This window comes from Apus apus, chromosome 4 (assembly GCF_020740795.1).
Source record: "Apus apus isolate bApuApu2 chromosome 4, bApuApu2.pri.cur, whole genome shotgun sequence".
Classification (NCBI taxonomy): Eukaryota; Metazoa; Chordata; class Aves; order Apodiformes; family Apodidae; genus Apus; species Apus apus.
Window position 1 is genome coordinate 5,939,131 of NC_067285.1, and position 10,490 is coordinate 5,949,620.

Genomic DNA, 10,490 nt, shown 5'->3' on the forward strand with positions numbered 1-10,490 from the left:
CTTCAGAACCACACTGCGGTCCATGGCAGACCCGGTTTTCTGTCCTCTCTGTGTGCCTCTGACTCATAGGTGTTGTAAATGGCTCATTTCCCCCCCCCCAGAACCTTTACTTTCAGCTGTCTGTATGAACATCAGCATTATCAACTCACCTGCTTCCTACAGCAACAAGTCACACACCTTGCGCATCTCACCGTCAGTCCTGGACTGTTGTGCCTATCCCTGGACATGTCTCCTACTTCTGCCACCTCTCCTGCTCTCTCAGGGACACAAGATGTCTGCTCAGCTCCACTAATGTCAGCAGTTGCCTCAGAAGATGTAGTATCGGAGAATTATTCTGCTTCCAACCTGCAGAGATCTGCGGAGGAATTTCACTCTCTCTTATAAACAGAAAGGCATGCTAAGACCATATGTTCTCTGTAGCATATGCCAGAGTCTTTGCCAAATCAACAAAAGCAGCTGAATCAGACACAAGGGACACAGATGTTAAAAGATCTTGCAGGAAAATTACTCGTGTAAATTGAGGAAGTGATACAAATGGGGTTTGTAGCTGATAAGAGTGTAAACACAGATGAAGAACAGGGTTTCTTTGTCTCCCTGCAGCTGACAGCTGACCATATACTCAGCACAGGTAACAAATAAGGTCAGCAAGTAGGTGAAAAAATAATAAAAGGAAAATTCAAAAGGCTTAAATTAGGTATTTTTGTGAGGACACGCCCTGCTAAGAAATGGAGGAGATTCTATTTCACAGAAATTAGCACAGGCTAATGGTTCAGGATCCACTTGAGCTGCTGCAGGAAAGAAACTCATGGGTGGAAAAGCATCCAGCTGGTGAGAGAGCAGGCTGGGCTGAAAAGGAAAAAGCATTTCAGTGATTGAATTTAGTTGGCAAGCCCTCATGCTTTTTCTGTTAATTAAATTGTCTTCCCTGACAGATAGGTTTTAGCCTCACTTCTTGTGAAGGTGAAAGGACTCCCAGATAGGTAGGTTATAAGGGGCAACAGTTCAGGGATTCACTTTTTGTTCTCTTGTACTGTGCTGTCACTGGGCCATAACTCTAACCCTGAGGCAATATGGCTTCTAGTTTCTATTGTCACTGGCCATATTTCAGATCAGAATTATTTATGGAAATGTTTGTGTAAGAAAAACTGCCAAGCAAATATGTTGGGTTCAGGAAAATTTGTTATTAAGATAAGTAAGTCTCTAGTGTCTGGCTAATCTCAGAGGAGACTCCAGGCTCAGGGTCTCTATACTCCATTTCACAAGGGAAACCATCAAGAAGGATGTGCTAATTTTTGTCCTCTTCATATTGGTGCAAATACAGCACTCCTTACTTCTCCACGTGCCTATCTGCTCCAGAGTATTTCAATACAACTAGAAACCATCTTAATTGTAGTTACCCAGAGTTAATAAACTCTGCAGGATCTTCACATGTTCCTTTGTCTTGAAAACAGGCTGATTCTAGGTAAACCAGCTAGAAAATTATTAGTCTTGTATGCACAATTGGATTTCCAAGGAATAACCCAGGACCCCAAATTGAAGCCTTTCCTTCCTCAGTTCATCAATTGCATCATCTCTCAGTTTTGACCTTGCTGAGGAGAGAACTGGCCTCAGCTTCTGAGTTCCATGATGGCCTGTGGTTACTTGAGTTTGTAGGTAGGGCTACTTTCCAGGACAGCTTATTAGCTAGACAGAGCATGGACCACCCTGGGGAGATTCTTCACTGCATGCTGCCACATCTCCCTTGGTGGATGGATTAGTAGACGTCTGCAGACGTGATCTGCTTCATCCACTACACACAGTAGGAGGACTCTGGTGACAGATCTGCCCGAGATGGTCAAGCATGTTTGTGTGGACTGTCCTGCCAAGAGCTCCCTCCTAGATGCACAGCAGCTCTAGCTCAGGTTGTTAGAAGCAGCACCGGTGTAACAATATAATTGCTATTCATTATATAAACAAGTAGGTATTTTTGGTGTGCCAGGAAACAACCTGTCTTGTGGTAAGCTCTAAATTGGCTTTCCACCTCCCGCGTACCCGTGGCAATTTAGCAGATCAGCTGAACAGAAAAGGCACTATTAATCAGGACTGGGAGCTGAATGTTTGTTCTAAGTCAGACATTGTAGAGAGCTGCTACTCACGAACCTGTGGGCAACTGGTGCACATGGCACGTGTCTAGTGCTGTTCTTCTCAGCAGGTGCCAGTCCAAGTTCTTTGCTGGATGCATTTAAGATTGAGTCACATGAAACCGCTGATGATAAATGCAGCAGGCACACAGAGTTTCTCAATCTTCAGATTTGAGAGACATGAGGAATCTACCAGCTTGCTTTCCATTGCCTGATGTTTCAGCCAAACCCAGAGTTTCAATCATGAATAGCCCAGAACTTCACTGGCTGCATTTTGAATATCCTGCTCCAGGTATACTAATCATTCCATCTAAAAGCAAAAAAGTCTCAACTACAGATTCCCTGCTAACTATAACCAGAGAAGTGCAGATGTTTGGCTTCACGTTTGTTCAGAATCATGGACTTGTTTGTAATAACACTATTAAAACATAAATAAATAAAAAGAGCTTCTTATAGAATTAGGACCCGTATTTCAGAAAATTAAAGATGCCAAGGGATTGATAATCTTGTACTAATCTGCAACCTACTCTACAGGCTGCCTCTGGCTTGATTTTGTATGTTTGTTTGGTACAGAGTTTAGTGTAGCTGCCAATGAAGTAGATAGATACCCATCTACAAATGGTCTGCTGGCTGCTGTGCTGGTGCAGACCCTGCATGGTTCACCTAGCTTGATTGCGTGATCTGCTTATTGCAGTTACAGTAATGATATGCAAATCATTTGATACATAAATATAGATTGTATGAACGTCAATAGAAAATGCAAAACGTGAATGAGAAATTAGAGGGCTAAGTGTACTGTCTCCATGAAGAAAAGCTTTTAAAATATACCCGTTGCAATCAAAGTGCATTCACAAAGCACTTACTAAGATTTCCCAATTTCAGACTTTTTGAACTTGAAAAAGACTCCAGAAGCTAATTCCAGCACAAAAAAAATATATGTGCTTTTTTTTTTTCTCTTGCTTTTTTATTTCCACCTGGAATGCAGCCTGCCTTAAATCAGGGAGACAATCTGGCTGTGAACACAGCAAAACCAGATTTAATTCCTGTGATCTGTATGCAGAGAAAGCAAAATTCAATCCAGAACAGAAGTAGCAGAAGACAACTTGGATTTTTCAAAGCTCCTAATTTTCCTAGTATGCTAGGAGTGGTGTATATAAGCTAAATTCAAATTTACAAAACATGCATTGTTAGTTGACCGTTCCCTGATCTTCCTGAGTCAGTCAGACAGAAGCCAGCTCTTTGGTGGAAGAGGTGTCTGGGCCTGCCCAGGGAGCAGGATAACCTTGCCTTAGTGCCCAAGAAATCAGGATGCAGTGGTCATGATCCATTAGTATTTACAGGCCTCCATCTAGTGGATGAACTGCTCTGCTGTGCTCAAGGCTGCAGTGACCTGAGTGGCTAGACAGCTCGTTTCCATTGTCAAGGTTTACTGGCAAATCTGGATCCCAAAAAAAAAACATTTCTAGAGCTGAGTGTGCCCAATAGCAGGCACGGTAGAGAGGCTGGGAAAAAACAACTGAAAAGGGAACTTGAAAACCCTCCTCCATGAGTAAATTGATCCTTTTATGAGCAGGAGCAGAATACAGCATATGTGGAGGCAGAAGTTTTTCACCATTTTCTGTGGGTGCTGCAACTGATGTAATGATCTCTGCTCTCTGTCCCTAGTCATCCCTTCAAAATATTTTTATTCCCTTGAATTGAAGAAGCAGGTGCAGACCAGGTAGCTTCTCTGTCTCTTCCTCTGGCAAACTGCAGTCTCAAAGGAGGCAGAAGACTAGGAAGGAAAGAGAAACAAATACGTGTCCCTCAGTCTCTCCGCCTTCTGGCTCTCCTTCTTGGACCAGCATCTGCCTGGGAATTCAGCTTTGGAAGTGCTAGCATTTTCCTAGCCATACAAAGAGCTCCTTGGATCCATGCCAGGAACGCAACCCCTCCACTTCTAGCAGTGGTGTTGGCTGCTCAAGGCTGGTTCACTGATAAGAGCAGTGGAGAAGAGTTGGAAGAAGCATTAGTGTCCCCCCACCCCTCTTCTCCTGGGAGCTGTTTCCAGCTGAGCTCTCCAGGCACCCACCGTGGCTGCTCTACCATTATTACTATTTACCTATGTAGGAAATCCATTATTCAGGGTTCAACAGTTGCCATCAGCAGGATGGGTAGATGTGAGGAGGAGAGTTTCTGGACAGCATTACTAGTTTCACCAGCTATCTGATCAATGTAGCCATTTACACATCTACCCAATGCTGCAGACAAGGGAGCAGGCAGGATGAAAACTCCTGTGTGGCACAGAACCTACATGTTATTTTAATGGAGAATGTTAACTTGTCTGTGCAGAGTTTTGAACTAGCCAGGAAGTCAGGATACATCTTCACTTGCACGATAACCTTCAGAAGATTGAATTACATGCAAAGCCATGCTTACACCTGTACTCATGTGAGAGTGAGTTTTGCCACAATAAATTTTAATACAGAGTCTTCACCAGTAAGGAAGGAAATCCAAGCAGGAAATCCTAGCCTGCATACTCCTGAAAAAAACAGAGCAACATTTAGAGGAGACACTAATAAAATCTATCTGATCAGAGGAGTGAATCCTACTCACTAAAATAATTTTCCTCTAGTTCCCTTGCTAATGGAGTTGGGTAAACATCCCATCTCTAGCAGTGGCTCTGACTCGTGCTCACAAGTGAATTTGGATAGAATGGCTCAGTGATTTCTGCTGATACCTGCCAGCTCTGTCTCCTGCAGCATCCCATCCTACCCCAGCAACAGGTACACAGGGTGAAACATCTCCCCTCAGTTCACAACCTGCAGATCAATCTGAACTGTTGCTAATTTCCTTCATAACTTAGAAGAGAGGACTGTGATCTGTAGCTCTTGATCACACCTTCTGCTATCCCTAGTCGAGGGTCAGTAATGTCTGATGGGGCAGAGAGGCAGGAAACCTGGGGCTCCACTTCTGCTCCACTGGCTGAGTCAGAACTGCAGCTCTGGAGTTCCTCACAGGAAGACAAACCTGGGTAATGCATAAAGCCTGTCATTCCTGGCAGCAGGAGGGGAATACTTTTCAAGCTTAATCTATTTTCTGAAACAGAAAGTTAGATGTTGCTTATCTTATGTTGCTAAACTGCTGTTAGTACAGATGGAGTGAACAATCTTTCCCCCTCCCCTAAATTCTGTAGTAGTGAAAAAAATTCTTTCAAATTTTTGGCTAATTTTAAGCAGAACAAGGCTGTTTTTCTTTCCCACTGTTTATGTTTCTAAGTAGTCCATGACACTGGGAAACTAGAATTTTGTTCCTAAGTGCATATTTCACATTTCCTCATATCTTTCTACATTCTCTACTTTTTTTTTTTTTAAATTGGTTTAAATATCACCTCTATTTAAAAAACTAAATAATAACAATTTAAAAACAAAACAAAACAAAACAAAAAAACACAACAAACTACAAAAAGTGCAAAACAGAAAAACAGTGGATCTGATTTCCAGAGTGTTATGCTGGCATGAAAAGAACCTTGCTAAGCTTTAGGACAGCACAGTCTGCCTGCTGTTCCCTGGTGCTAGGAATGTGGCCTGGCAGTTAGCTGGAGAAGATCACTTCCAGTCTTTAGCAATTCCTGAGTTGCCAAAATAGCTTTGCTGGGCAAGGTGGGAGAGCCAGAGAACAGGACAGCTACCCTGGTCTCTGCTTCCATCCCAAAAAACTCTTTTAGCTTTCATAATTGTTGATGATCTTCATTGAGAAGGAAATCTTTACTTTAGTCTTTGGTTTGTACTGACAATTGTCAGTAGATCTGTCAGGAATTTGTTGAAACTTTAGTCCTGTAACTTCATGTTCATGGAAGTCCTGAGTAAAAAAGGGTATTGGAATTGTCTGCTTTTGTTAAAATTACCTGAGCTGCAGATGAACAAGAGGAACTTTGGGACCTGGACCATCTTCCATTCACTGCACATCAAGCAGAAGTCTTCTGTTAAGATGTCCAGGGAATCATCTTGGATGATTTTTGCTCAGTTTGACAGCAATTAGGACGCTGTGAACATCCCAGCATTCGAAAGCAGCTCCAGTTAAGACACAGATAGGTTCTTCAAAGTGCCTCTTTGGTAGTTTCAGGAATCCAAAACTGCATCAGTCTATTTGTGTACTTAGCTCACCACTTTTGTCAGCTCACATTTTGCTCCTGTTAGCCCTGTGGGATCACAGCCAATGTTTTTTCAGAGTTTAGACTATGATCAAATAGGAACAGTGTGACATAACAGAAGGTTTTATTTTTGTTTTAGGGTACGTGTGTGTTTTCTTGTTGCAGACTAAGGGTTGACAAATAGATGACAAATTCTGGATGGCATTTGCAGTAAACTTCAATTAAGCTGGCAGCATCCTTATGTTTATTTTCGGTGGGATGACCTTTTGATGTGTAAAGGCCCAAGATGCTTCCTGATTAAGTTATACATCCACCTGAGAAACACTTCCAGCTCAGAGGAATTACGTGGGAACAATTGATAAAGACATCTTTGGCTTTCTCACAGCCTCCTGCTCAAACTCTAAGATAATTGGGGGGGGGGGGTGGTGTGTGTGACATTTACCTGGAACATAAAGCTGAAATTTAACTTGCTTTTTCTTAATTGCAGTTCCTAGTGGTGTCTGTCATTACAACCAGATGTTTTAGAATGACTGATGGGGTCAGGGAGCTACAGGAAAAAACAGAAGTGACTCTCCTGGTTTTGACCTGTAGGCAAGATACCTTCCTCTCACAAAAAGGTAACTTATGTTAAAATAACTTTTCAGTGCAGTTAAAATAGAAGATAATTTCAATGAAGTAAACTGAACCATCTTTGTGTTTTCTCATTTTTTAAATTTTAAATCATTTGACTATTCCTTTTCCATTTAATTATACATTACTGTTAATTACCTTGCATTTCTCAGCTCCCATCCTAATCTAGCTCGGATCTTCTACCTGTCTGCTGTGAAGAAAGAGGCTTGGGAATGTCAGTGTTTGTGTGCTCAGCAGCTGCAAATTCAAATAGCTCAGATTATTAGCCCTGTCTCCTTGTAAATATAAGCCTTTACATTAAGTCAGCTTAAACATCAATGCATTTCCTTCAGAGGAAGCATTAGGTTTTTGGGGGAGAAATAAACTAAAAACCAAAACCCAAATAAACCAAAATCCAAGATCATGAGTGAAAAGAATGTTCTGAGGACATGATTTAAGTTCAGACTCCTTACCTGGTTTACTCCATAATTCTGGGCTAAATCCCAGTTAGCTCACAGGAGCCTGCCCAGTCTGACCAAGGGTTGGGTGATGATCCTGAGAAGACCTCCAAATTTTGCCTCAGGTGTTTCTATGGCAAATTTGAGAGCTTCCGTGTTTGAAGAGATATTTTAAGTCTCTCTGCACCTGCTGTTCTTTGAAAGGATAAAATCTGTAAAATAAGACAAATTGAAGTAGTTATATTTAAAAGATGTTGGTTATCATTACTAACACTTGCTGTTGAAGTGAGGCTGACAGAGAGCAAGAAAAGATTGCGTAAAGTCTTGTTTCCTTTCCCCTGCTTCTCAGCAGGGCTCTGAGCCAGCTGCCCTGCCTCTTCCAGCATCACTGCTGCTCTGTGTTGTGCTGGATGAGAAGAGCCTCGCAAACCCAACCCACAGAAGTGTCTGCACCCCAAACCTCTCCCCTCCCTCCCTGCAGCTTCCTTCTTGCTTCTGGGAGAGCAGCAGTGCCAGAGGCTGCACTGGCTCTGCCTCCTGGGGTGTCCCTGTTCCTGATTCCACATTGCCCTCCTAGGCTAGTTTGCACTACCTGCCAGATAGAGCTCCAGTGGTCTAAGGTAATAATTACCTTAATTTCCTCCCTAAATCTGCAAAATGCAAGTTCTATATAATAAAAACGTTTTTTAACTGCTTTGATTTTCGAGTTGAAGTGAAGACAAGTTAGCAAACCATCTCTGCAAAATTTCACTGCCACTGTACAGCTTCCATGTGTAGTGTACACTTGTCATGTGTAATTAAGAATAAAGTATGCAAGCTAACAAGTTTTATTAGATCAGCTGCTCTGACAAAGAGATAAATGAAGAGGCTTGTCCCAAACAATTCCTTTGCTAGTCTATAGTTAGTGAAAACTTGGCAGGGAATGTTGTTGTATCATCAGCTATCCACTGGAATAAGTAGAGTGGTGCTGAAAAACAGAGATAACTGGGTAAACACAGATTATAAATGTTGCCATAATTTCTCCTTTAACTCTTTTATCATTTGGTTACTTCTTCACTTCATTCCTAGTGCTTCCTGCCTCTTTGTCAGTCAGAGGTGTGTTGAAGCAGAGAACTGCTGACCTGGAGCATCCCAGAGACTTCAGAGTCTCTGAAAGAGAAGATGAGTGTTTTACTTTGCTGCTGTAAATCAAAGGTCTCTTCTCAGAGCAGCTTATGGAATTAAATAATTTGTGTAATTAATTATCAGCTACTTATTTCTTACCTTTAATTGATTATTTCATACACTAGTAGTCTAGTTTCATTCAGTTTTTAGACTGCAGATTTTACTAGGAGGCATTTGCAACCTACAGATACTGTACCAAGACTGCAGTCTGCCAGATCACACAGATCCAGCAGCAGATCCTACAGGACCTACAGAGAAGTGCAAGTTCCCACTGCACTGTCGGATAATTTGCAGGTGCCTCAGGAGTCAGTTTTGTGTGTGCTGTAGAAATAGGTGTTTGATATCAGGTCTCAGGCCTGGGCACATGCAGGGTGCTAGGCAGGCCCCTTCAAAGTGACACACAGCTGGTGCTTGTCCCTGCCACCAGTGCCCACCACCTCCTTCCCTGTTGGTCGTGCATCCTGGCTGCTCATGGCTTGGATGCTCATGCTCTCTGCTGGATCAACTGGCTGGACAGCCAGGCCCAGAGAGTGGTGGTGAATGGACTTACATCCAGCTGGTGGCTGGTCACAAGTGGGGCTCCTCAGGGCTCAGTGGTGGGACCACTTCTGTTTAACATCTTTCTCAGCCATCCTGGTGAGGAGATAGAGTGCACCCTCAGTAAGTTTGCAGACAACAGAGTTGGGAGGGAGCGTTGATCTGCCTGAGGGCAGGGAGGCTCTGCAGAGGAACTTGGACAGCCCTTTCTCTGAAAGGGTTGTCAGGCATTGGAACAGGCTGCCCAGAGAGGTGGTTGAATCACCATCCCTGAATACGTTTAAAAGTCATATAGATGTAGTGCTTGGGGATATGGTATAGGGGGGAACATGGTAGAGTGGGTTCAAGGTTGGAATTCATGATCTCAGAGGTCTTTTCCAACCTAAATGATTCTATGATTCCTTCCACTGCCATTGCCAGTAGCAGCACCTGACCAAAAAAGTCTTTAGTTCCTGCTGGAAATGCAGATTCCTGATATGCAGATCTTTGGCTATTCAAAACGCATTATTAGAGTATTCCAGTAATTCCTTATGTATTCCACCTTCTGTATTTTTAATACATTTTTTAAAGTTACTTAAGCCACCTACATCTGCATCTCCAAGCTAGAATAGCTTCCTCCAGAAATATATGCCTGGCAACAGTCCTGTGTGTTTAATTTAAAGACAGGAAAACATTGCTGTGTGAGCAGCAGGCATGAAAACACTGAGTTTGGTAAGCATATAGGCAGCTTTCTTCGTGATGCTGGCATTTCGAAGGAGGAAGAGTACTTAAGAATAGCTGAACATTCAGCATGTGTACAAACCGAATTTCTCCCAGACTAAGAAAGCTGAGATGGTTCTGTGGGAACTGCGTGCCAGGATGCTCACGTGGAGCTCTTCTGATCCGTTTCCTCATCACAGTTCCTGACGTAACCTCTCAGTAGCTGAGGAAAAATAGAAGTGACCACAGACAGTCTTCTGGTAAACCTTTTTTTTTTTTGGTAGTGAGAACAGTTTGATGTCACTATCAAGGACGTTGATGTTTCCCACAGAGAGGAGAGCGCTCCCGGGAAAGGGTTTCCAGCGGCCACTGCTCCGCGCTCTCCTGAAGCTGCTGACACAGGGTCACACCCACGGCTTCTTCCTTCGGAACCACTCCGGGATGTGGTCGCTGCTCCCTTGCCGTCCAGTCCCGGCTGTGCCCGGTGATTCCAGCTCTGCCGGCTGTTCCCCGTGCTGCTTCACGGAGAGCCGGCGTCCCCGGGCCTGCTTCCCGCCTTGCGGCGTGTGGGGGCGGGATCGCGAGGGATGCGCCTCTTTCCGATCCCCTCCGCTCTCGGCGAGCCCCCTTGGGCACCGCGCATCTGGCAGCAGCCATCGTGCCGGTCACTGACGCTCCCGGGGTGCCCCTCCGTGCCACCCGGAGAGAGCCGGGCGGCGTGAGGGCGGCGTGTAACACCGCGGGCTTCGCCTTGTGAACGCACCACCAAGC